This window comes from Sabethes cyaneus, chromosome 2, assembly GCF_943734655.1.
Source record: "Sabethes cyaneus chromosome 2, idSabCyanKW18_F2, whole genome shotgun sequence".
NCBI lineage: Eukaryota > Metazoa > Arthropoda > Insecta > Diptera > Culicidae > Sabethes > Sabethes cyaneus.
The window spans coordinates 185,167,332-185,191,243 of NC_071354.1; the positions used below are offsets into that span (position 1 = coordinate 185,167,332).

General features: G+C 38.6%; 1 protein-coding gene across 1 annotated transcript in view; it reads right to left on the bottom strand.

Annotated features, from left to right (window-relative positions):
* Positions 1–23,912, bottom strand: part of LOC128736437 (uncharacterized) — a 113,402-nt gene that overhangs the window by 75,643 nt on the left and 13,847 nt on the right. The window lies entirely within an intron of this gene.

The following is a 23,912-nucleotide window of genomic DNA, read 5'->3' on the forward strand; positions in this document are numbered from 1 at the left end:
ACTGGAAATCATATCGATTATATTAACCATTCTCAAGCATGTTTGTGGCGCAGCTTTTATACTATTTTTCGACCTCGTCTTGTTTTCCTAACCCACTAACATTGTAAAAACGATGCGATCAAGCTAATGACTATCTTTTCATGAAATACATTCAAAAGAAGCTTAAGTTTTGATTTCCATGCAAAAATAATTATCTGAAGGAGCGCCAGCTAAGAAAAAGTTCAATTTATCTTTTTCATATCTAATGCTCTATTCAGTTATTTTTTCTGATTCAGATATATTGCACAATTGAAGCCAAGCTTATTAATAGTAAAATTTTGAGATTAATCACTTTGTTGTCGAAATCCTTTTTCTTCAAAAGTGAAGTATATAAAAAAATTTCTGAACTCTTGTTTTTCAAAGATGCTAACTTTGGTATTAATATCAAAATAACAAAAAATCTGCTATGAACACATAGTTCATATTGTCAATTCAAAACAAATTTCGCATGTGGCTCTGAAGCCCGAAAGTTAAGGCCGACCGATTATAAAACTAAATAATCAACTAACATAAATGACGCTTACAAGTGTTTACGCACCCAAGGAAAGAAAATATAATTATTCTACGCAATACGTTGTGAATTTTACTGGTAAATAAGGATTTTAAGAAATACGGAACGGATATTTAAAAATATAGTCAAGTCAATTATAGATGTTCCTGAGAAATTGTGGCAGTAGAAAGGCTAGGTCACGCCGCTAGGTGGATTAATTCGGGTTTTTAAAAAAGGCTTTTAAATTTGAGTTATAGTCGCGAGAAATGATGAGATTGATGCGGCTATTGTGCGGCCTGCGAAACTATTGTGGTGTCTGTGTGGTTTGAATTTCCAGCATGCCAAACGCACCTGTATGGTACAGACCATAACACTTATAAAGCAATGCCTCGAATAACTCAATAATTGGTGCTGCCCGTAGGCCCACCGTAATTTCTGAGTTGGTCTAATAACAATAAAGCTAATTATCGAGAAATCGCTTCGCTCTATGGTAGTGGGAAGCTTTTCGAGCTTATTGTACTCGAATACCTACCCTTTAATTTTTCTCGCTATATTGATGATATCCAGCATGCCCAAACGGTCCACCTGCACCAACTTGGTTTCGTACACATCCTTTCTAGCTACCTCACTGCAGAAACAACTCCAAGTTGATGCAATCTACACCGACTTATCGGCAGCTTTTGATAAAATCAATCACCAGATTGTAGTAGCAAAACTTCAGCAACTTGGAATAAGTGATAATACGTTGCGTTGGTTCGAGTCCTACCTCACAGGACGCTCAATGTCCGTCAAAATAGGTAGTGGTATATCATCACCCTTCTCTGTCACATCTGGCGTACCTCAAGGTAGTCATCTGGGGCCGTATATCTTTCTGCTTTACCTGACCGATATCAATTTAACACTGAATTGTATGAAATGATCATATGCAGATGATTTCAAACTCTTTGCATTTATCAGAAACAACACAGATGCTGAGTTCTTACAAATGCAACTGGATAATTTCGCCGACTGGTGTACAACGAATAGAATGATCCTAAATGCCGCCAAGTGATCTTGTATTTCTTTTACATGCAAAAGATCAATTTTGTGCCATGGTTTTTGTGATTATATAGTATCTCAAACATTTTTGAAAAGGGAAACGTACGTAAAGGACTTAGGAATTCTACTAGACTCCAAGCTAACATTCAAAGAACATGTTACTTTTATTTCAGCCAAAGCATCGAAAAATCTTCGCTTTTTGTTCCGGTTTACTAAATATTTCGAAAATATCCAGTGCTTATCAACGTTATATTGTTCATTAGTGCGGTCCATATTAGAATATGCAGCTGTAGTCTGGGTGCCGTACTATCACAACAACATTCAACGAATTGAGTCTATCCAATGAAAATTTGTCCGCTACGCCTTACGACTCCTCCCTTGGAACGACCCTTTGAATCTTCCAACCTATGAACACCGCTGTAATCTAAGTAGGCTTGATTCTTTGGCTGTACGGCGAGAGGTTGCTAAGGCAATCTTTATTTCAGACATCGTAACCTTTCAAATTGACAGTTCAGATTTACTTCGACTCCTGAACATCAACATCCGTCGTCGGCATCTCCGATCTCACCATTTTTTCAATCTTCCCGCGTCACGCACCAATAATGGTCAAAACGGACTCTTTCTCTGGCTTGTGTGTTGTGTCGTGTGTTCAACCGTTGTTATAATGTATTCGATTTCCATTTGTCTCGTTCTATTCTTAAACAAGTTCTTTTACGTGCTTTAAAGTAAATTACGTCATTGTACTTGTGTAGTGATAGCCGTTAGCATATAGATACTTTTTAATACATGTAATAACTTTAAGTTTCCAATGTGCAGTTAGTAATAAGTTGTATCATTTGGTATGTAATCTGTTGATGCAAAAAATGAAGGTTTTGTGGCTGCTGAAGAAGGAGTCGTTAAAGCCGATGCACTTCCGCGGGCTTTTCCCTTTTCGAAGAATAAAGAATAAATAATAAAGAATAATTTTAGGCATATTGTTCGGGCTTATAAAAGACTTATCGCCTACCAAAAATCAGCTATATCTATTTGAAGAAGCCTGAGAAATTGCGATGAGCAAACAGCATTACCTAAATGTCTATTCGGCGGATTTCTGTAAAACAGCAGCAGACCAAAAGTGTTGCATTTCAAATAATCTAAGCTTTAAAATTAAACTACATATTTTGAATTATTATTCGAATGACAAACTTGCAAAGAAAACATAAGAAACGGAGGGCTCCAAATCGGGTCTTTGCCAAGGGCTCCAGAACGCCATGCTACGGTTGTGAGTGTATGTCAATTAGGGTACACGAGATATATCAAGTAACAATTCCGGTCACAAATTTGATTGGAATACGCCAGCGTAAAAGGTTTCAGAATTAGAGTTAGGTTGCATACAAGCTTATTTTGATAATGATCTTCAAACTAATTGTCCTATTAAAATCCTCACCGACTTTCAAATGTTGCAAGGTGTGATCAACAAATTTTAACTGATCGGTAGCGAAATCTAGAGTTTTTTTTAATGTAGCCCTTGCATTTTCAGTTTGTAAATAATCCCATAGCCATAAAGAAGTATTTGTATTGATCATATCCTATATGCAGGTTTTATAAAAATCAAATTAAAATGACAAATTTAAGCACATTTGCACGCTGAAAGCCGAAGTTAACGATATAAATTTCGACAAGCCGTACTGCAACAGTAAGTAGCATGAACCATCTGCCCGCTTGAATTGGAACTTACTGATTAAGATACCTAAGCCAAATGCTAATGTCGTAGCAACTCCAGCCTAGCCGCTTCCTAATCGGGATCATCTCTATTTACGGCCCATCGGAAATTGAACAATACCTTCCACACCTTGTCGAGAATGGGGCATACATTAAATATCCATTCGACAGTACGACAGTAAACAGTTCACCAGACCATATTTATGTATTTGCATAAAACCAAAATAAGCTCTAGACTTGAGACGTGGCCTTCCAGCTCGAGCACTTGAAAGCTTAACCGGCAAGCATAATACAGATCTTGATGCTGGATGGAGCAATTTGTTCTCGACCGTCTGTCTACCGCTCCCGCCCAGTTCCCATCGGCAGCCAGTAAGCAGCATTTACACCAAGCAAGTAAAGTTATTCAATAGTTGCACTATCCGCTCATTTCTCACACTTTGTGTCGAAAGCCAAACAAATGGCACAAGCTATCCGGTTCCAACTTCAGGGAAGTCGATTCAATGTTGGTTACAGTCGATGCAGTTTCCAATTCGAAGACCACAGTCTGTTGAGTTACCTTACCCCGGATTGGATTGGGATCGGAATTGTTGCTGAAAGTTGCGCTGGCTACAACTCGCGTGATATATGATATTGTTTACAAACTTCCAACAATTGGGTAAATATTTGGACCAATGACCGCCAGACTCGCGGATGGTGGTGATGTGACAAATAACTATATCTTCCGATTCGTCGCCAATATGTCATACTTTTGCTTGTGTAAATTGCTGATGCGATGATGAGCTAACAAGACGGATCAAACAGGTGATTCGGTAATTGATGTGAGAAGATATTAAACTGGAGTCCACTTTTATTAGTTTTATTCCGATAGGTGTCAGTTTGTCTATGGCGTTGTCACCTCATTAAATATTTTTTCCGGCCCATTCAGACTCTTAGTTCTGAATGGCACAGCTAATCAGGAATCGAATCTGCTAAATTAACCCAACAGCTGAAACACTATGACTGCGAATTCAACCAAAACAACTTTATTACAATGCAAACTACATATACAGAGTACAGATCTTTTCTTCTGACGATGGCTAACGCGTGTCTAATAATCATATTCTACCGGGCAGAAATTATGCCTCACTTCGCTGCTAATGGAATGCGGAGTAGTAGAAGAAATCATCATTTGCTTTCGTAGGTATAGTCTTGAAGTTAATTTTCCACCGATCCCCTTCCCCGGGGCGGAAGAAACGGTGTTGATTCTTCAGCAACGCAACGCAACACGCACCTGTGCCCTGCGATGCGTGCGACCAGCAGCGTTCAGACTGCAGGGGACCGAGTGTCTATGGTTCGTAGAGCAATAATTTTCTGCACATCAATCGACCGACCGCAACACATCAGGTTGTAAAGGGGGTGGAAGAGCTGGGGGTTGACATGGCAGGCGGAAATTCTGACTGATAGTAGCAGCACAGCATGCTTGCACGCAGATTCATTAGCGGTTGATGAGATGATAGGTCCAGGGTTAACATGACATTTCTTCCGGTAAGTTCGAAGGTAAATAACATTTTTGCTTATGGGATCGACACGCCGATCGGATGAACCCCCTTAAGGTCTACATCAGTTCTTTATATAAATGGTAATATTTTATATTGGAAAAATAGTTTGTTGATTGAAATTGTGTCTTCGACAAAGTAGCAACATCTATATTTTGAGCAAGATCGACATTTCATATTCTAAACTTGAAACTTTTACTTAGCATTCAAGAAAAAATTGCAATTTTTTTCATTTTCTCTGCAACAAATGGAAGACAAATTGATTTTTCTTGATTTGATCTCTCGTTAATACAACAACAGAAGGCAGAGTTTTTCACCCTTGAACAGTATCTTTTGCCGTTAAGAGTGAACTTTTGATCTTCGACCTTCATACTTTATACGTTAGCTCAAAATAACCTAGCATGTAGCTGCACATAATATTGAAAAACAAAAATTCAATGCATCATGACGAACTTTTCTCGCCAGGGGGACGTACCCGACCAGACTGGCGAATACAATTGAACTATCAAAATAGACGCTCTGCTGGCTGGGAAGATGTACCGTATCGACGTATAATTTAAGGCTTCCCATGGGATTTGATAAATGACGCGTGTCGAAGGTCGTTCCAGAATCTCGACAGGCTCATCTTTGGCTGCTGGATTTCCCACAGCAACGCATGAGTTGGCAGGTTGGCGAATGGAATTTTAAGTCAAACCTTACCATCCACTGCACTGGTCGATTGTTTGAAAATTTTCTCCATTGCAAAAGCGAACCCATCTGCGGCTAGAGACTTCAGGTAGCGATAACGCACAGTTCTGCTTCAGGCAATGCAGCATCGCTGCCAATTTACGATGCAAACAACTTCAGCTAAAATAGTCCCGGTTGGTTAAATATTAAACATCCGAGCGCTACTTGTTTACTCTCGACTCGCTAATAGAGTCATCTTCCCATCATTGTCCGAGGACGGCAATTTTGTGGTCAATATGAAAGTACTCGATTTTCCAGGAACTACACTCTCAAAGTTGCTTCATCATGGATGCAGGCTCGGCGAGCTTTTTGTTCAGTGGTCCCAACACAAACTGTACCCTCATGAGCGGGCCTGAACCTTACGATGCTGAAAACCGTTCGGCAATTGTGGTCCGTCTTGAGTTACATGCTTACACACTTAATCCGGCAGTGATAACCGATTAGAAGGTACTCTAGCAGGCTCATTATTCATAACTCTACTTGAGCAGGCTGCTCCGTGGGGCCAAGTGCCCACTCGATCAGGTTTACCCTTATCTTCTTCGCCGTTCATGCGCAACGCATGCAGCTGAAGTCAACAAAACCCACGGAGAAGGTCAATTTGGTTCTTGAACCGCTCCGTCCATCCGCTGGCTGGCCAGCTTTGGGCCGCACTGGGAAAAAATTTCCTATTGCAAGCAATGCGTTACGCTTGCATACGCTTAGCGCTGGCATATATTATCTCAATTAATAAATTATCTGACCAAACGACAGGTGAAAATTTACCTGGAGGTCTATTTGTGCGATTGGTGTGTTTCCTTGCTGCATGATGGAGCTCATCTTAAATCCAACATTAATTTCTGTCTACGCTCCAGCTAGCTGCTCAGATAAGCCGCTATCGGTGAGTCGGTCAGTGATTAGCGATTGCTTGGAAGGGTACGACGATGGTTGTAAGGTTTGCTCAATGGACAGAAACTAATTGCACGCTAGATTTGTTTCTATTTATTTGGAAAATCTCTCTGTTCGCGAGGGGTCAACATATTTCATCCGTTGTTTATCGCACTAACTCTTAGTTCGTACTCGTGAGCAATTGCTGTATAATTTATCACATTTATTTTTATCGTGTATTCTGGATTTGAAAGGGTTTCCCGCTTATCGGCGATGAGGTTTTTTGACGTCCTACTCAAATATGAATGGCAGAAAGAATTTTAACTGTGAGTAGGTACCGTAAGGGCGACTTATTCTGAACATAGTTGGATAGTTCCTAGTTTTACGCATCGCATATTTCTATTAAAAATTGTAATATTCTTAAATAAATAACTACCTACATGCACATATATTTTCCTAAATGTGTTAAAATTAAGATAAAAATTGGCCGAAATTTATTTTTATTATTTAATTACTAATCTTAAGTAATTAAATCCAAACTGCATTTTGTTATAAGCACCTATTCAAAGCTCAAATCGACGGTTTATTGCCCCATTGTTGATGACAAACGAAATTCCACACGGCCCTTTTTATCACCAGCGCACCCAGCCATAAACAAAAGGTGGGGCATCCGTTCTTTCAGAATCCAAGGGATTCGTCTTTCATTTACCGAGCTATAGGAATCCTGGGGACTCGCCTGTTGGATTTTCCTATTAGAATCCTAGTTCTATAAGCAAGGTTTTCTGCACGAATCTTATGCAGAATTCTACAACACAATTCCAATGCAAGGAATTTCAGAATCTTTTTGGTTCGCCCGGGTGGTTTGGCCGGAAAAAATCAGGTAATCGTAGAATGACGAATCTATTACTACTTATCACAAAAATACCAGCCGATTAGGTTGAAACTCCGGACTTTCAAGTGCAATTGGATATGAAATCAGAGTTAAAATTGGATTTGAAATCGGACTCCACGTAGGGCATTAAATTAGACTTGAATTTGGACTAATTTGAGATTGTAGTTTTATTTCAAATGGGAAATGGGACCTAAAATAGGATTTTGAATTGGACTTAAATTTAGAATTATTTGGACTGGAAGTGGAATTAGACATGACATCGCTCTCAAAACAGAATTTGCAGTTATTATTTGAAATTACATTTTAAATTAAAGTTGAAATTTGACATAAAATTGGATTTGAAATTAGACTCGAAATTGAACTTAAAATATGAATTGATCTTAGATGAAAATTTGATTTACACTGGACTTGAAATTTGATTTGGAATTACTTTTGAAGTTAGATTAGAAATTGGAATTCAAATTCCTCTAGAAATTAAACTTGAATGCAGAGTTTAAATTTGACTTGAAATTGAACTTAAAATTGAACCTAAAATTGGAATTAGATATCGGACATGCAATTAGACATGAAATTGAACTTTACATTGCACATTGAATGATACTTGAATTTGGATATGAACACGAAATTAGATACGCAGTTTTACTTGAAATTAAAATTTACATTTTTCGTCTTACTCTCTCATTTGTTTTACCAATTTTCTATTCTGTTTTCCCTCTTTTCCAATCCTGTTTTCTGGTTATTCACTTTCTGTTACGGTTTTCTTTTATTTCTGTATCGTTTTATTTATTTCTGCTCTCACTTTTCTTCTTTTTTCTTCCATTTTCCCTCCTTTTATCTGCTTTTTCTTTTTTCTGTCCCATGTTTCCTGTTTCATTGTTTCGTTTTTTTCGTTTCCTGTCCCATTTTTTCACAATTTCAGTCCTGTTTTTTCTCTTGTTTTTTAGTCTGTAATTTTCTTTCCCATTTTCCATCTTTTCTTTTTCCCTGTTACCTGTTGTGTTTTTCGTCTCCAGTTTTCATCTTTTCCTTTATCCTTTTTATCGCCTTTCCATCTCGTTTTCATGTTTGTCTGTTCCGTTTTCTAAGCTTTAGCAAAGCCTTGGGTTTAAACGTCTTTTCTAAGACTTGACCCTTCTTTATCGACAGACTTCACAGCCGGGTATTAAAGTACGGGACAGTTATGGTATAGGACGGTAACAGTTCTCTGCTCTAGATGCCCCGCTTTTTCTTCTTTTATGTCTCGTTTATTCTGTTTTTATCTCGTTTTTCCCTTTTACTCCCTCTTTGTTCTCCAGTTTTTCTTATTTATCCCCCGTTTTTTCTTCGCACCATCTTTTTCCTTTTATATCCCGCTTGACCTCTATTTCTCGTTTTCCTCGTTTCTCGCGTCTTCAGTTCCGTTTTCCCTTTCTTGTTTCATTTTGCCTCTTTTTTCGCCACCTTTACTGTGACGTTTTTTTTTTCATTTTATATCCCGTCTCCTCCCTATTCACGTCGTTTTTCCTTGTTCCTTTTCTCTGTCTGTTGTTTCCTTTTTCTCTTCTTTTCCAGTCTCGTTCTTGGTTATTTTTCGTCCCGTTAACTTTTTTTTCGTTTTCATTTGTTCATTTCTTTCTCTTATTATGCGCTGCTTTTCTTCATTTTCTATCACATTCTTGTTTTTGTTTTTCGTTTTATCTCACTTGTCTTTCGTTGTCATTTTTTTCTGTAAATTTTCTTATTTTTCTGCTCTCGTTTCTCCATTTTCCAGCGCCTGGATTTTCTCCTTTTCTTTTGCTCTGTTTCGATCCTAGTTTTCCTTCTTTTTTGTTCCGTTTTTTCTTTTTTTTCTATCCAGTACTTACTTTCCTTCTCGTTTTCCTCGTTCTCTTTTCTTCTTATCTCTTCCGTTCTCGATTTCTTCTGTTCAGCCTCATTTTTTGCGTCGTTTCCCTCTTTTTTTCTCCTTCTATGTCGCGTTTACATTTTACTCCCGTTACTCCCACATTTTATCACGATTTTTCTTTCATTTTTTTTTCTTACCAGTTTTTCTTTTTTTCCTTTCTTGCTTCTCTTTTTCCATCCCATTTGTTCAGGATTTTTCACGTTCTTCTTTTGAGTATTTTTATTTTGTATTCTTGTTGTAACCACTATCCAAGCAGCAATTCAAGTTTTATTGCGTTTCTCTAGTGGTTTTCATGACCTATTTCATAAAAACGGCTGATAAAACTATGAGCTTTACTAGAACCTTCTGATGACCGCTATAAAACTTCTTTCCGACCAAGAAACCAACTCTTGAGTAGGTTTCTATAACCTCTTGAAGAGGCAGCCCAAGCAACAATTTGGGTTTTATTGTACTCTTATTATGGTATTTAGGACCAATTTCGGTCATGAACACCGTCATAAGAGTGTAATAAAACCCTCAATGTTACTTGGGAGGCCATAAGTTGAAGTATGTATCTTACGCTCTGCTGGAAGCAGCAATAAAAGCGATTCTGCTTTTCGCTGTTTGACGGCAACCGCCATAATCTAAGGAAGCTTTTCGCTTTGTTCGGCAAAGCTATAAAGCATTAAGCTTGCTGCTTAAAAAACTAAATCCCTTAGACAGCTCTATCAACTTAATGATATACAACAGTGAGCAGAAAACATAAAGTTTTACAGTTAGATCATCCTGTTCGATTTGATTTACAGCAACCATAATGAAATATCCGAAAGAATAAACAAGGAACTTTCAGCAGTTTCCGTAATTGTCCATCATATGCGCATCAAATATTATCATGGATATTGAAATAAAAAGTGGCTAAAATTTACGCGCCACCTAAATTTTGCAACCAGTTGTTTAAACAAAATAAATATATTCTATTGGTCAATCTTAGTTTTTAGTAAAATCATTCCAGTTGCATTCTGGCATAAAAACCGATTCCTTTCTGCAACTCGCACTTTGCTCTGATGAATTGCTATTTGGTGACCAAAAAATGCTAGATAACGGTAATATGGCCTCGCATACAGAGATGGCACAATCACTTTGCCTCAATTCACATTCATTTGACAGTACCGTCTCAGTTATGCAGAGTTTGAAAAAGTTATATATAGGACGATTGAAGAACTAGTTGTTATCTAAAACTTTTCTGAATAAAGTATTGCTGTATCTTTTGTATTTACGGTGCTACAATGCTAGTCTTTAGTGACTAAGTTAACGAGTTACTAGCATTGTAGCACCGTAACTACAAAAGATACTGCAAAACTTTATTCAGCAAATTTATAGATAATAACTAATTCTACAAATGTCCCATATAAAACTTTGTCAAATTTTGCTTGGCTGAGACGGTACTGTCACATGAATGTGAATTGAGTCAAAGTGATCGTGCTCGCATAAAAGATTGATTCCGGTGTTGAACTCTAATATTCTTCATAGCAAAGCAAAGCAAAGCAAAGCCTAGATGCTACATTCCATTATCGAAACTTGGCCTTCTGTTTTTATACGACAGACTTCGCAGCCAGCTGTTAGAGTGCAGGACAATTGCAGGACCAGTTGCTACGATCCTATTGACTCTAACAGCCTCTCCCAGCTGAGATTCGAACATACGACGACTGGCTTATTATTTTAGACCATTTTAGACCAGCCGCTGATTGGCCGAATGGGAATGCTTTGCACGCGTGAAAAAACACAAAAAGGACACTCAGCAGTGTTGTCAAGAACAACAAATTCATAATTTTTATTAAAACTGATAGGCAACGTGGGAAAAGTATCGAAAGTTTACCGAAAAAAAGACAAAAAAGCCAGTTGTCAGGTCCTGTTCTAGGGTGTGGTATAATACTAATGTGTTCCTACCACACTAACCGTCTATCTTCTCGGTGGTAGAAGCGAAGGGCAGTCATACAAAATAATTACCGTCGGCGGGGGAGCATATGTATGCGTATTTGGAATGGTTAGACTGAAGGGACAAAATTAAATATGTGACTGTCTAAAAGAAGAGTGCGGCGACAGTTTAATTGCCAAAACACTCGAGTACCAACCGAGAGAGTGTGCGTTAGATTCCCACTTGCCATTGAGCGATCAATATATATTTGGCCTCATATCGAAATTTACCAGTTTCATCCAGTTTACCACTCTTCTCACCAAACACTCCTCCGCTTTACAGCAATTAAGCGTTTTGGTCAGTGTATTGCCATATTAATAGTCGAATAAAACTAACAGTTTAATTACGGTTTGACAAGTAACCGCAATAAGATGAACTTTGATTGGTGCGCCATATTGTATTGCCACGCCACACTTATAATAAGTCTATAAGAGATGTTTCGCAGCCAATCAGTTTTATCGTAGTGATATAAGTAACCACGATAAATTCGCTATATTTACAGTTTTATTATGGTTTCATTGCTAGCTATAAGTAGTTTTTGACTTGTATCATCTTGGTATTACGCTACTCCATGGAAAAGCCACAGATCATACTACAATAAAACTTAAAATGCCAATAAAACCAAGCGGCTATAAAATTGTTATTTGGATACTCACAGAAGTTCTTCAGACTATGAAACTTTTGCTCTTGATTAGTTGAACATCGTTCAAAAAATGAGAATTTCACTTTCAATACCACGAAACAGTAGACTCCTCGTTCTTCAAGGGGCCGAACAGTTTTCAAAAAAGTTGTTTTGTTAGCAAACCTAACATCTTTATCATGCTACATTACCTAAATTTTCTATGAAACAAATAGCAAACAATACGGTTCTATAAATGGGACACAAAGGGCTTTTAAATGGAGTGAAATTTTTTTATTGTTGATACATTTTAATGCAGTGTTGAGAAGCCCGAACTCGTGTGGTCTTATTTTCACACACACGCGTTCTCATTCTAACAACACGCCGGTATGAGCATCTCTTTCGGACCCACGCTCTTATTTTTTCATGCACTGCGACGAGTTTTTGCAAGTGTATATTTAGCTGTCAGCCACAGCCACGATCTTCGCTCTCGTTCGTAATTGCAACCCGAGTAACTGACGAGGGCACGCACTCTTAATCGCGTGTGTAAAGGAGGGCGTAAGATGAAGAAGAGAAGAAAAAGCAATGCAAAATCTGTATTCATACAACCTAGTGTGCCTTCATTGGATAATTTCTGGGATTTAGGAGGAGGAGAAACTACCGGAGGAGTATATGGAAGATGTAGTCTGTCCCGGTTGGACCGGGGGGACCGGCTAGATTGCTGTAATTACCGCGGCATCCCGTTGGTCAACGCCAAATACTAGGTGCTCTTCCAGATTTTGTTGCGTCGTCTATCCTCAATAGCAAGAGTATTCGTAGGGCAGTCTATCAGGCGTGCTGTATGGGGCCGTGCTACTACGGATCAAATTTTTACTCTCCGTTTTCCAGACAAACTGACGTTGATGATCAAAGCTACTCTGGAGGGAGGGAGTGATGTGCTACGTGCGCGTTTCGGGGACACTCTCGACTCCTTTCGAATCGCGCAGAGGGCTGCGGCAAGGGAATGGACTGTCTTGTATGTCATGTATTCAATGTCGCTAATGAAGGAGTGGTCCGACGAGCGGGCATCGAAACCAGAGAAACGGTCTTCAGCAAGAGTAGCCAACTCCTAGCCTTCGCAGATGACCTCGACATCATTACTAGAAACCTAGGGAAGACGGAGGCAATCTACGCCAGACTAAAAACGGAGGCTAGGAGGATAGGGCTACAAATCGACGCGTCGAAAACCAAATATGTGGTAGGAAGAGGCTCCAGAGAAAGCAACGTTTGGCTCCCATGGACAGTGACTATTAACAGCGATGAATTGGAAGTTTGTGATAGGTGCGTACATTCGGGATCTCTGGTCACTGCCGACAATAATACGAGTAAGGAGATCCAACGACGCATTCAAGCTAGAAATCGAGCCTACTTTTCCCTTCGCAAGACGCTTCGATCAAGGAGCATACCCCGCTGCACAAAGCTGACGATATACAAAACGGTATTCCGACCGGTAATCTCCTACGGGCTTGAAACAGTAAATCTGCTTACGGAAGACATACGTGCCCTTGCCCTATTTGAACGAAAGGTGCTGCGGACTATTTTTGGCGGAGTACAAAGGGAAAGCGAAGAGTTGCGTATGAATCACGAGCTACAGGCACTGCTTGGAGAGACTCCCATCGTACACCTGGCGAAAGTTGGGAGACTACGGTGGGCCGGCCACCGCAAGGATGCCGAACGACTGTGCAGTGAAATCCGTTCGCTTTAGGAATCCCACTGGCACCAGGAATAGAGGGGCCCATCTTGCGTGTGACGAGACGCTCAACGAACTGGCGACGAGTAGCCCATGACCGAGTACAGTGGAGAGGATTTTTTGATACGCCAAGAGCCATCCCGGCTCTCGGATGGTCAAGTAAGCAAGTAAGTGTGCCTTACGAGCTGTTAGCTGCTCACACGTTGCTGGCCTCGTGAGTGTGCTGTGCGGAAATACGCTACGAGGCAAAGTGCATTCGCAAATGTGTTGGTAATAGAATGTATAGCACCGGTGCTGCTGTTGTTTGCCGTACGCTTGCATTAGTGGCGTAAGCGTTGGATGCTATTCTTCTCATACTCGTCCACGTGAGAGTGGGCATCGCTTACTCCTCGCTCGATTTGCAACATTATTGTTTTGATGTAATTATTGAGATATTGCTTAAATTTGCTATGGAAAAAACAACAACTGATATGGTTCTGCAAAGTGGGCGCATAGGGCTTTCAAATGGAGTGTAAAATAATTGACGGTTATCTTGGATTTGAGCGCCATATTGGCTTTTATCAGAAAATCGCCTTTTTACCATGGCTCCATCAATCGATTTAATTTCAGTAGCTCACCATTGGAAAGCTGGAACCATTGGAAGCACCCATTGATTTAAATGTGCAGTGGATTTAATTCGATTAAACAATTAATTTTCTGTAGCAAGGGTTATTGTTATATGAAAATTGTAAACCTTGCTACAGAAATTGGTTGTTTTGTTTAGTTAATGCTAGTGCACACCTAAGTTAATTAATGTCGTAAGTGTCCCATTTATTGAACCACTTCATCTTTTATTTGTTTCATAAAATTTATGTAATATCACTTGATTGAGATGTCAAGGGTTGCTAATAAAAAACTTTTTTGAAAAAATGCCCGGCCACTTGCCGAACTCCACTGCGGGATCGACTGGCGACTGGCGGGATCCACTGTTTCGAAGTATTAAAAGTGTAATTCACATTTTTGAACGATTTTCAACTAATCAAGTACAAAAGTTTCAATATTTGAAGACCTCGTGTCAGTAGTGGCCCCATTCCAACGAGAATTACTCTTCTGTCTCCTTTTTCGTTTTTTGCTTCTTTTTCTAGAAAGCGGACTACCTCTAAATCCATCGGTAACCCATCTATGAATGATATTCATTGAATATGCTAAAAAAATGCTCACATTTTCAAAAGAAACTGTTTGCTCTACGCTATTTGGTTCATGAGATATGAATTTTTGAATTAGATAAATATTCAGGGAAACTAAGGTCTTCGGCCATAACTCAGGAACAACAAAAAATGTCAACATGAAAATTTGATCATTACCAAATTAAAAATTAACAAACAAAAAAATACATATCCGGAGTAATTCGCGATTGGGGCTCAACTGGCTAATTGTAAACAAATCGTTTTATTACACCATCAGCCTTAAAAAGACTGATAATATCCTTGGCAAGAATCCTTTCTTCTGTTTTAATCTTAAGAATTATTTAAAACAAGTTTTTAGTAATGGGCGATAGAAGTGTTTAATCAAAACAAAAGACAATTTGCTGTTTAGCCCCTTGCATTGTTATGAAGTGACAGGCTTATTTGCAAATCGTTTTGTAAACAAGCGATAGTAAAGAGCGAAACTGCGTTGTTTTCAAAACAAAGGCGCATTGTAAACAGGCGAAACACAATAAAAAAAAATCAAAACAAGGCGAAAGAGGGCTGGGCGAATCTCATTGTCAAAATGCTTTGAGGCTCATTCCAAGGGGTTCAACTATAAAACTTAGATTTTGCGCTTGAAAAATTTTATGCAGTATTGTTGTGAAATTATAAGATTGATTTATTCTACTCCAATTTATGTCTTTAAACTTGATTTTTGTAACTTTTATTCAAATTAAGACTTGAAAATGTACTGACAAATTATCACAGCAACGCCCTTATCGCGAATCACTTCGGATATATCAAAAAGTTTCCATGTGAGAGAACATAACATAAAACTAAAACTTTTTTCGCAACTAATCGCAAAAATAGTGACAGATTAAACTGAAAACTGCACACTTCTGGGTTACAAAAAATTTAAAAAGAAGGTGCCCCAGCCGGGACACGCCAGGGTCAGTAATGACACGTTTTACGCCACTTGATAAACTTACATAAAGAAACACGTTTATTGAATTAAACCCCTTTTTATCGCACGTCAAACCGTCAGCCGCCGCATACCAGCAGCAGAAGCTTAAAAGACGTACAAATTTCTAAGGGATTAACTCGAAAGTGCGTTAAAAAATGTAGTCGACCTGATCGAAAGAAGCAGCAATGAAATTCACGAAACAACCCGATCGTGATAACAAACACTATCGGCAAGCAAGTGCTGTTCAATGGCGGCCATAATGAAGCGCCATAATTCGACCAATCAAAGCTGACGATTGTGTTTCAATTCGGAGCGGCGAAAGGCCTACAAGAATACCCTTCAGAAATGCATGTGAAGTTAGCGCAGGTTGTTTGACGGGACGGACAGCTTCCAGGACACCTGCTGCGCGAGAGGGCACACGACTTCCAGCTGCTGAAAGAAGATCATTAACTATCACAGCTCAATAAAATTAAGATTATGATTATTCGATAAACGGATTTACGGTAGGCTGTTCGCTATTGTTCGCTAGCTAATTTCAGCAAACGTGAAGATTGGCTCGTTTTTGACAGCCCGAAACTCGATTTTCTAGATTCTTTGAGACTCCAACCTAAAGGGGAAAGAAGATCAAGCTTGGCTTGATCGACTTCCTATCTGCGCGTGCGATTTTATGATTATGCTCGCTTCTTGTTTGGTTTAATGATTATGCGGGCATCTTGTTATGTATAACAATAGTACTTTTTTGTAGGAAAATCTACCTTCGCATTCGTACGCTGTATTTTACCGGTTATGAAGCATGAAAGCGTATTTTTTCATTACCTCCGGTCTTGTTAGGGCCTATTATTCGATTATCTATCGAAATCCAAATGTAGTGGAAACTTGTTTTCTTTTACTGAAAGAGAAGTTTAAAATTTAATGCTCAAATACAGGTGGAATGACGTTTTAAACCTGTCTCGCGGGTTAAAAAAAAGGGATACTGGAAGATATTCCGGATCATAATCATAAGTGCTTAACTCACTGTAATCTTTACTTTGATCAGTCGAAGAGAGGTCTACACTTAGATCTACATAATCTGCAAAGTGCCGTAGACTGGCCACCGTCCCATGTTGAAAAGAAAACTTATCAGATGCAATTGCATAATTTTATAATTAATAGCCAGGAACCATCTTAATTTATGAGCACACACTTCAATTGCTAATTTGTCTACGCGTGCTACTTATTCCTCCAACCGACAGTAGTCTGTTCCTCTAAACATCCACATTTCAAGTCGAACAACCTCATATTACGGGATTTATTTTCATTCCCGTAGGTACCTACAGAGTGCAGTGTGTTAATAATGCTTTCTGGTTTTCAGTTTTCTAAAGCCTTTTCCACCTGCGCGGAAAAAGGGAACCCACCGAAGCCAGTAAGTCACAGCTGAAAAAAATCCCCTTTTCCTTGTCGGGTTCGGCCGGGTGTGAGCTAGTAAAAATCTGTATAATTAGTGCTCTTCGAAAACCACTTCCACCCGGGGGTCGGGTTAGAATGTGCCCGAAAGTCACGAAACGTCATAAGTCTTGCCGACTTTTACGAGCGCGCAAGCACGTGTAATTTGGCACGTTAACTAAGTAGCGTCTAGGCAACCGGCAGGCTTCCAGTGTTTGAAGTCGTTAAAGCATCATACATAGGTCGGCATGAGGAAGGAACAAACGAGGGGCGGCACTTGCTAACTTTAACGGCCCGTGCGGCTTAACTTGATTATGAATCGAGCTTTTTTCTGCTCTGCTGTAAAGCATAAGAAGTAGGTAGTTTGCGGTGGTATTTTAGGTTATAGCATCGAAATTTAACGGAACTCGAACGTAAGTTATCTGGCGGCTAGTTAATCATTTCCTTTATTGATACGGTATGATTTCATAATTTATTTCGTTATCTTGTAGGTTGAATCGGGTTTTAGTGTTAGCCTATGGTTCCGTTCATTGTCAACATAATATATTTTCCAAAGTTGCTGGTGTGCAAAAGTGTTAAACTCGAATTTGTTGTACCCTGAGAGGTCTAGCGTGCTTTTTTTTCTTTCCGCTCGGTTGGAATCGATTAGGGAAAATTTCATCGGTTCGGTATTATCGAAATGATTTGATTGATGGATTAGGTAATGTGCTACGGAACGGTACAAAGAGATATTTTTATCGGTTTGCTTTTATGTGAATGCAGAGAAATTTCAAGCGGATGCTGAAGATTGCAATTCAGCTCCAGGGGTACTAAGTCTGTGAAGAGGTATATGTAAATGTAGTTCTTGATTTAGATTTCAGGAAGAAAATTTTAACGAAATGTCAGCAAACAACGTATTCAAATAAGATCAGAACACTTTTGAAACGATTGTACAAAAACTAAAGTGTACACTGTAGTCTCTTTTAATGAAGTTTCATAGAAAACTTGAAATATAGCCCCCGCGCAGAAAAACCTACAGTGTAAAGCAACAGTAGTCTCGGAATTTAATATGATTTGTTAGTGCGAGTATGCGTGAAGTAATTTATGCTTCCCGTGCCCATGGCTAATGCATGGTTGTAAATCATGCCGCTCGTTCGTTCAGGTATGACCACCAGAACTGGTTGGATTCCTGCGAGGGCATCCGTAATGGGTTAATCTATGAATTGTTTATACAGCATTAGATTGTTGACTATTGTAATGTGGAATGCACTCGTTTACCGACTCGGCCCAGTATAACAAATGTCTTGTTCTAAGCGGTTGTTTTTATTGGTTGACTGAAAATATTTTATGAATAATAAATTAACATTAAGATTAACAAATTACGATGATAAATGTCGAAAAGAAATTCTTGTACCAATATCGCTTATGGTTCTCTCAATAATTCTTAGCCATTCCATTTTTAGCCTAAATTCTTCCTAAAGTGTTTAAAAGTGCACGACGAACTCCACCAATCTGTTGGATTCATAATTGATACAGACCAACACGGTTTTTTGAAAAAAACGCTCGACCATAACAAATTTGCTAACCCACGTTTTGAATCTAGTGGGCAAAATGGAAAAACGACACCAGACACATTCAAGAAATTTTTACCACTGAACAATGAATAGGCGATTATCGAGCAGTTACAGCGTCATTGTCGTGACTAAGCTAGTTGAACTAGTTTTGCTATATGTACTTTGCATTAGATTAATTCTCGTTGAAATGGGGTCACTACTGACACGAGGAACTTTTGTACTTGATTGGTTGAAAATGATTAAAAAATGAGATTTACACTTTTACCTCGAAACAGTGGACCCCTCGTTCGCCAAGGGGCCCAATGGTTTAAAAAAATGTGGAATTTTTAGCAAAATTTGAGATTTATATCATGTATCATCTCCTAAATTTGCATCGCAATGATACAACTAACAAATGACACAATTCTGTATAGAAGTCGAATGGAATAAAATTTTTTTGGTGGTCATCTTGGGTTTAGTCGCTAATTGGATTTTATCAAAAAATCACCGTTTCCGATTTTCATTTTGAGATCACCATTGGTATAGCTCTAAGATGTACATAAAAGAGTCAACCGGAAACTGAAACAAATAGTTTTTATGGTCATATTGGATTTTATTTAACTGAATAAAAACATTATCTCCACTGTGCTGATTCTATAGGCGGGCAATATGGCTTTTTTGTGTGAGTGAGTCTGAACCGTCTATTGTCTGCCGCAAACCGATTCATATGGTCGGTGTTAGTCAGACAGAATCGAAAGGCAAATTTCTGACTTCGAGAAAATCGCATTCAAAGTTTGCTGCACTCGAAATTATCTTCTAACTCTGACTGTTTGCATCATTTATGTAGTCTGATTAAAGCAAAATGTTGCTTAGAAAATTCTTGATCGTTTGCTATCATTAAATCATTTATTAAAATTTTGCGACTTGGTCCGGTCTGATTTACCACCGACCATATGATATCACGACAAACAATCGCGTTGAGCAGGCGAGTCGAGCAGTCGAATCAAACAACCGAGTCAAACAGTTAGGTCGAGCAGTCGAGTCGAACAGTCAAGTCGAGCAGTCTAGTCGAGCAGTTAAATCAAGCTGTTCAGTCAAGCAGTCCGGTCAAGTAGTTGAGTCGAGCAGTCGAGTCGAGCAGTTGAATCGAGTGGTCGAGTCGAGCAGTTAAATCGATCAGTCTTGTCGAGCAGTTGATTCGAGCAGTTAAGTTGTGTAGTCTAGTCGAGCACTTGAGTCGAGCAGTCGCATTGAGTGGTTTAGTCAAGCAGTTGGGTTATGCGGTTAAGTCGAAAAGTTGAGTCGAGCAGTTCATTCGAGCAGTTGAGTCGAGTAGTCTAGTCGAGCAGTTGAGTCGAGTAGTCCAGTTGCTCGAGCTCCAGCTAAGTTGAGCAGTCGAGTCGAGTAGTCCAGCCGAGCAGTTGAGTCGAGTAGTCAAGTTGAGCAGCTGACTCGAGTAGTCCAGTCGAACAGTCCAGTCGAGCAGTCCAGTCGTGCAGTTGAGTCGAGCAGTCTAGTAGAGCAGTTTAATCAAGGCGAAAATGGCGATTTTTTGATAAAATCCAACATGGCGACCAAATCCAAGATGATCGCTAAAAAATGTTTTACTTTGAAAGCTATTTGAAGACCTAGTGTGAGTAGTGGACCCATTTCAACGAGAATTACCCATTATTCTTTAAGTCATTTTTTAATTTTATATATTTATTTGACTAATATCTATGCTTTAAAGGTCAGGATCAAAAGTACTCGGAAAATCATAAGAAAAATACCCGGAAAAATCGTCGGCAAAAATGTCCCTTATACAGCAACCCGAATATGAAAAATATCCGAAAAACTTTAACCAGATCGTTATAGCGTTATATAGCGAAGTGGCTGTGCTAGTCGCAAATACAGTGGTAACCCGATTTTGTCACTCCCTGATTTTGTCACGTTTTGGACCCGATTTTGTCACCCCCGATTTTGTCACGTTTTTTACCCGATTTTGTCACGCTTTTAATTTATCAAAAGCTTAGTTTGAAAATCATTTTCAAACATGTCAAATGTGTTAAAACACTGTGAAAAGAACTGTGTTCAAAAAGTTGATTATCGTGGAGTTTCCACAAAAGTTGTTTCTTATCTCCACAACTGTAATAGCTATAAGGTTACTTTCTTTGGCAAAGTTCTTTATAATAATCTTCTCAAAAAATTTGTAGAACATTGTTTTGCTCTATCTCTTACTGCTTGAAAAATAAATTTTTTATCTTACTTTTAGGGGGGTTAATCAAAGAATCGTTCATACCATAAGAAAGAGCTTTTTACGCTGTGAGATTTCTCTGAACATAGTTAACCAGTATAATCAACCATTTCGGCGCAATTAAAAAACGCGTGTTTTCATACCTTTGGGACCTGTGCTGTGAAAAGGTGACAAATGTCCACAGGAGATAGAAGGAAGTGCGAAATGTCCTAAAAGTGATCAGAATGAAATATATGTAGTTCGTTCCAAGTTTTATCTGCAAAAAAACAAAAATTGAAAAAATACCCGATTTTGTCACTGTCCCGTTTTTATCACCCCTTAATATCATGGGGGTGACAAAATCGGGTCATTACTGTATCGACATGGCATCCTGATTTTCATTCATGTTAATGACACATTATTTAGGTAGTTGCCTGTAGCGTGTAACCGCTACAGAAAGAAAGTATCGGGGTCGGGTGACAGCTTCCCGCATAAATGGGATGAGAGTCAGGCGTGAGACTGTGGATAAGCAGGATATCACATTGGCGATCTACTTGGCAAATCGAACCTTCGGGATGAATTTGCTAATAAAATATAAGGTTAGAAAGAAAATTGAAATTTATTTTGCAGCGCAAATGAAATGGCACTATTCCGCATTTTAATGGCAACAAATTGCACTTTCAAATACAATTTAAGAGGAATTTCGGTTACGGATTGATTGTATCATCAGGAATATCAACTGGAGTACCCAACAAACACCGAAGCTGAATTAAAATGCTACTGATTTGGTCACAGCTGATTTAACTCTGAATACAGGTGGTAGACGCTGAATAAATTTAAGCAAAGGACTCAGTATTCTAAAAGTGATTAAGCAGCCAACGAACGCGCTGTAAATCAGCTGCTTCACATAATAGTGTCACAAGCAGCTTAGGCGCATCTTCAATCTCTCCGCAACCCGTCAATATTCTCAATAATTGTGCTATACTAGCTGAATTACCGATTTTTCATCTTGATAAACAAACCTCCCACGAAACATTTATGCGCTGATTAAATATTTTAGCATTCATTATTATTCAGCCATAGCTGAATATGCATCGAATAAAATTTATGTAAACAATTCTACAATACTTATTCAGCCGAAATTGGAGAACTTATACAACCTATTTTGTTTGAGACAGAAAGAACACTTGTTAAGCAATTATATCGCCCTTTACATAACCTCTGTGCGCCTTGTTTCAGCTTTTTTCAGCTCTTAAGCATGTAAATTTGGTGACTTTATCAAGCTCCGGGCTTGCTTATAGCTGCTTTCGAAGCTGCAATGGAGCTTAATAGAGGCTTTTGCGTGTTTTTAAATAACCAATTTGCGCAATACTGTCAATTCTATTTTTAGAACGAGAAATAGTTTTGCAATGCTTTTTCAGTCGCTTAATCAACGTCTCATCAACCTTTATGCAGCCAAAAAATAATCTATTTCGCCTATGACATGCAGGCTTCATCAGTGTATGTTTTCGAAAAATCTTGTACACTGGATCGCCTTAAACCAACTCGTATACAGCAAGAGCAATTGCTGTTTACGAGTTGGTTTAACGTGATCCAAGCTGCATAAAGTAAGCACTCAAATGGTGTTTGACCAAGCGATGTTTAAGCTACTTTAAGTTTTTCCAAACCAGCTTTCCTCCAAAGCTGATAAACAAGCTTAATAGCGGATTTTTCTGCTAAACAATCCGCTTCTAAACAGCCATAAACATAGAACCGTTTTACGGTTGCTTAAAGGTGTTAAAGTGGCTTTATAAACCAGTAGACGCTTTCATTAGGCTCATAGCTTTCAAACTACTTTAAAGCTACTTAAGGGTGTTAAAGTGGCTTTACAAAATAATACCAAGCTTTCATTTGGTTCATAGCACACATACTGTCAGATCATAGAGTTTCGCAATTCGACTGGCAGCAAACATATGTCAGTTATCGACTGCTTCAAGTGTAATGATATTTTCACTGTCTGTTCTGCAGATGCAGATGGGGCGGATCATACGATGAGTGCTTATGGATCAGAAGATGGCGGTTCAATTCCCGAAAGATGACGACATGCAATTTTAATTAGCTTGCCTATACGAATTCAGTTATTCAAAATTTAAAACATAACATACGATGCCATAGCAAAATAAATATGACGCGTTCTATTCTATTTTAAATTAATAATAAATTATTTTTTGGCTGCATAAAGGTTGATAAGACGTTGATTAAGCGACTGAAAAAGCATATCAAAACTATTTCTCGTTCTAAAAATAGAATTGACAGCATTGTGCAAATTGGTTATTTAAAAACACTCAAAAGCCTCTATTAAGCTCCATTGCAGCTTTGAAAGCAGCTACCCAAGTAACAATTCTAGGCTGATCAAACGTTTTTTAACTGAATTTATTCAACCTGTGGCTGAACTATGGTTTAGTATTAGAAATAAAAACCTTTTTTCAGCTCTTAAACATCTAAGTCAAGCTTCGAGCTTGTTAATAGCTGCTTTGAAGCTGTAATGTAGCTTAATAAAGGCTTTTGCGCGTTTTTAAATAACCAATTTGCGCAAAGCTGGAAACAAGGCGCACAGAGGCGATATAACTGCTTAACAAGTGTTTTTCCGCCTCGAATAAAATAGGTTGTATAAGTTCTCCAATTTCGGCTGAATAAGTATTGTACAGTTGTTTACATAAATTTTATTCGATGCATATTCAGCTATGGCTGAATAATTATGGCTGCTAAAATCTTTATTCAGCGCATAAATGTTTCTTGGGTAGTGATCATCTTCTAAAAATTTATTTACTATTACAATAGAAGGAACTTATATCTATTACTAGCTGACCCGACAAACTTCGTATTGCCACAAATTAAACTGTGTTGTACATAAATCGTGAATCTCTGATGACCTTTGTCACAATCTTGAGTTTTGCAAGTTTCTGGGGAGTTCATGGGTGTTTTAATATACAAATTTTCCTCACAGTAAAATAGAAAATAATTCCCCCCATTGCTAAGACTGATAAAATAAAGTGGATAGCATTTAAATATTCGCCATCATTACAAACCATTTCGCCGAATACCATTTTGCGGAACACCAATTCTCGGTTGACCATAACGCGGAATATAGAGTTTCGCAGAATA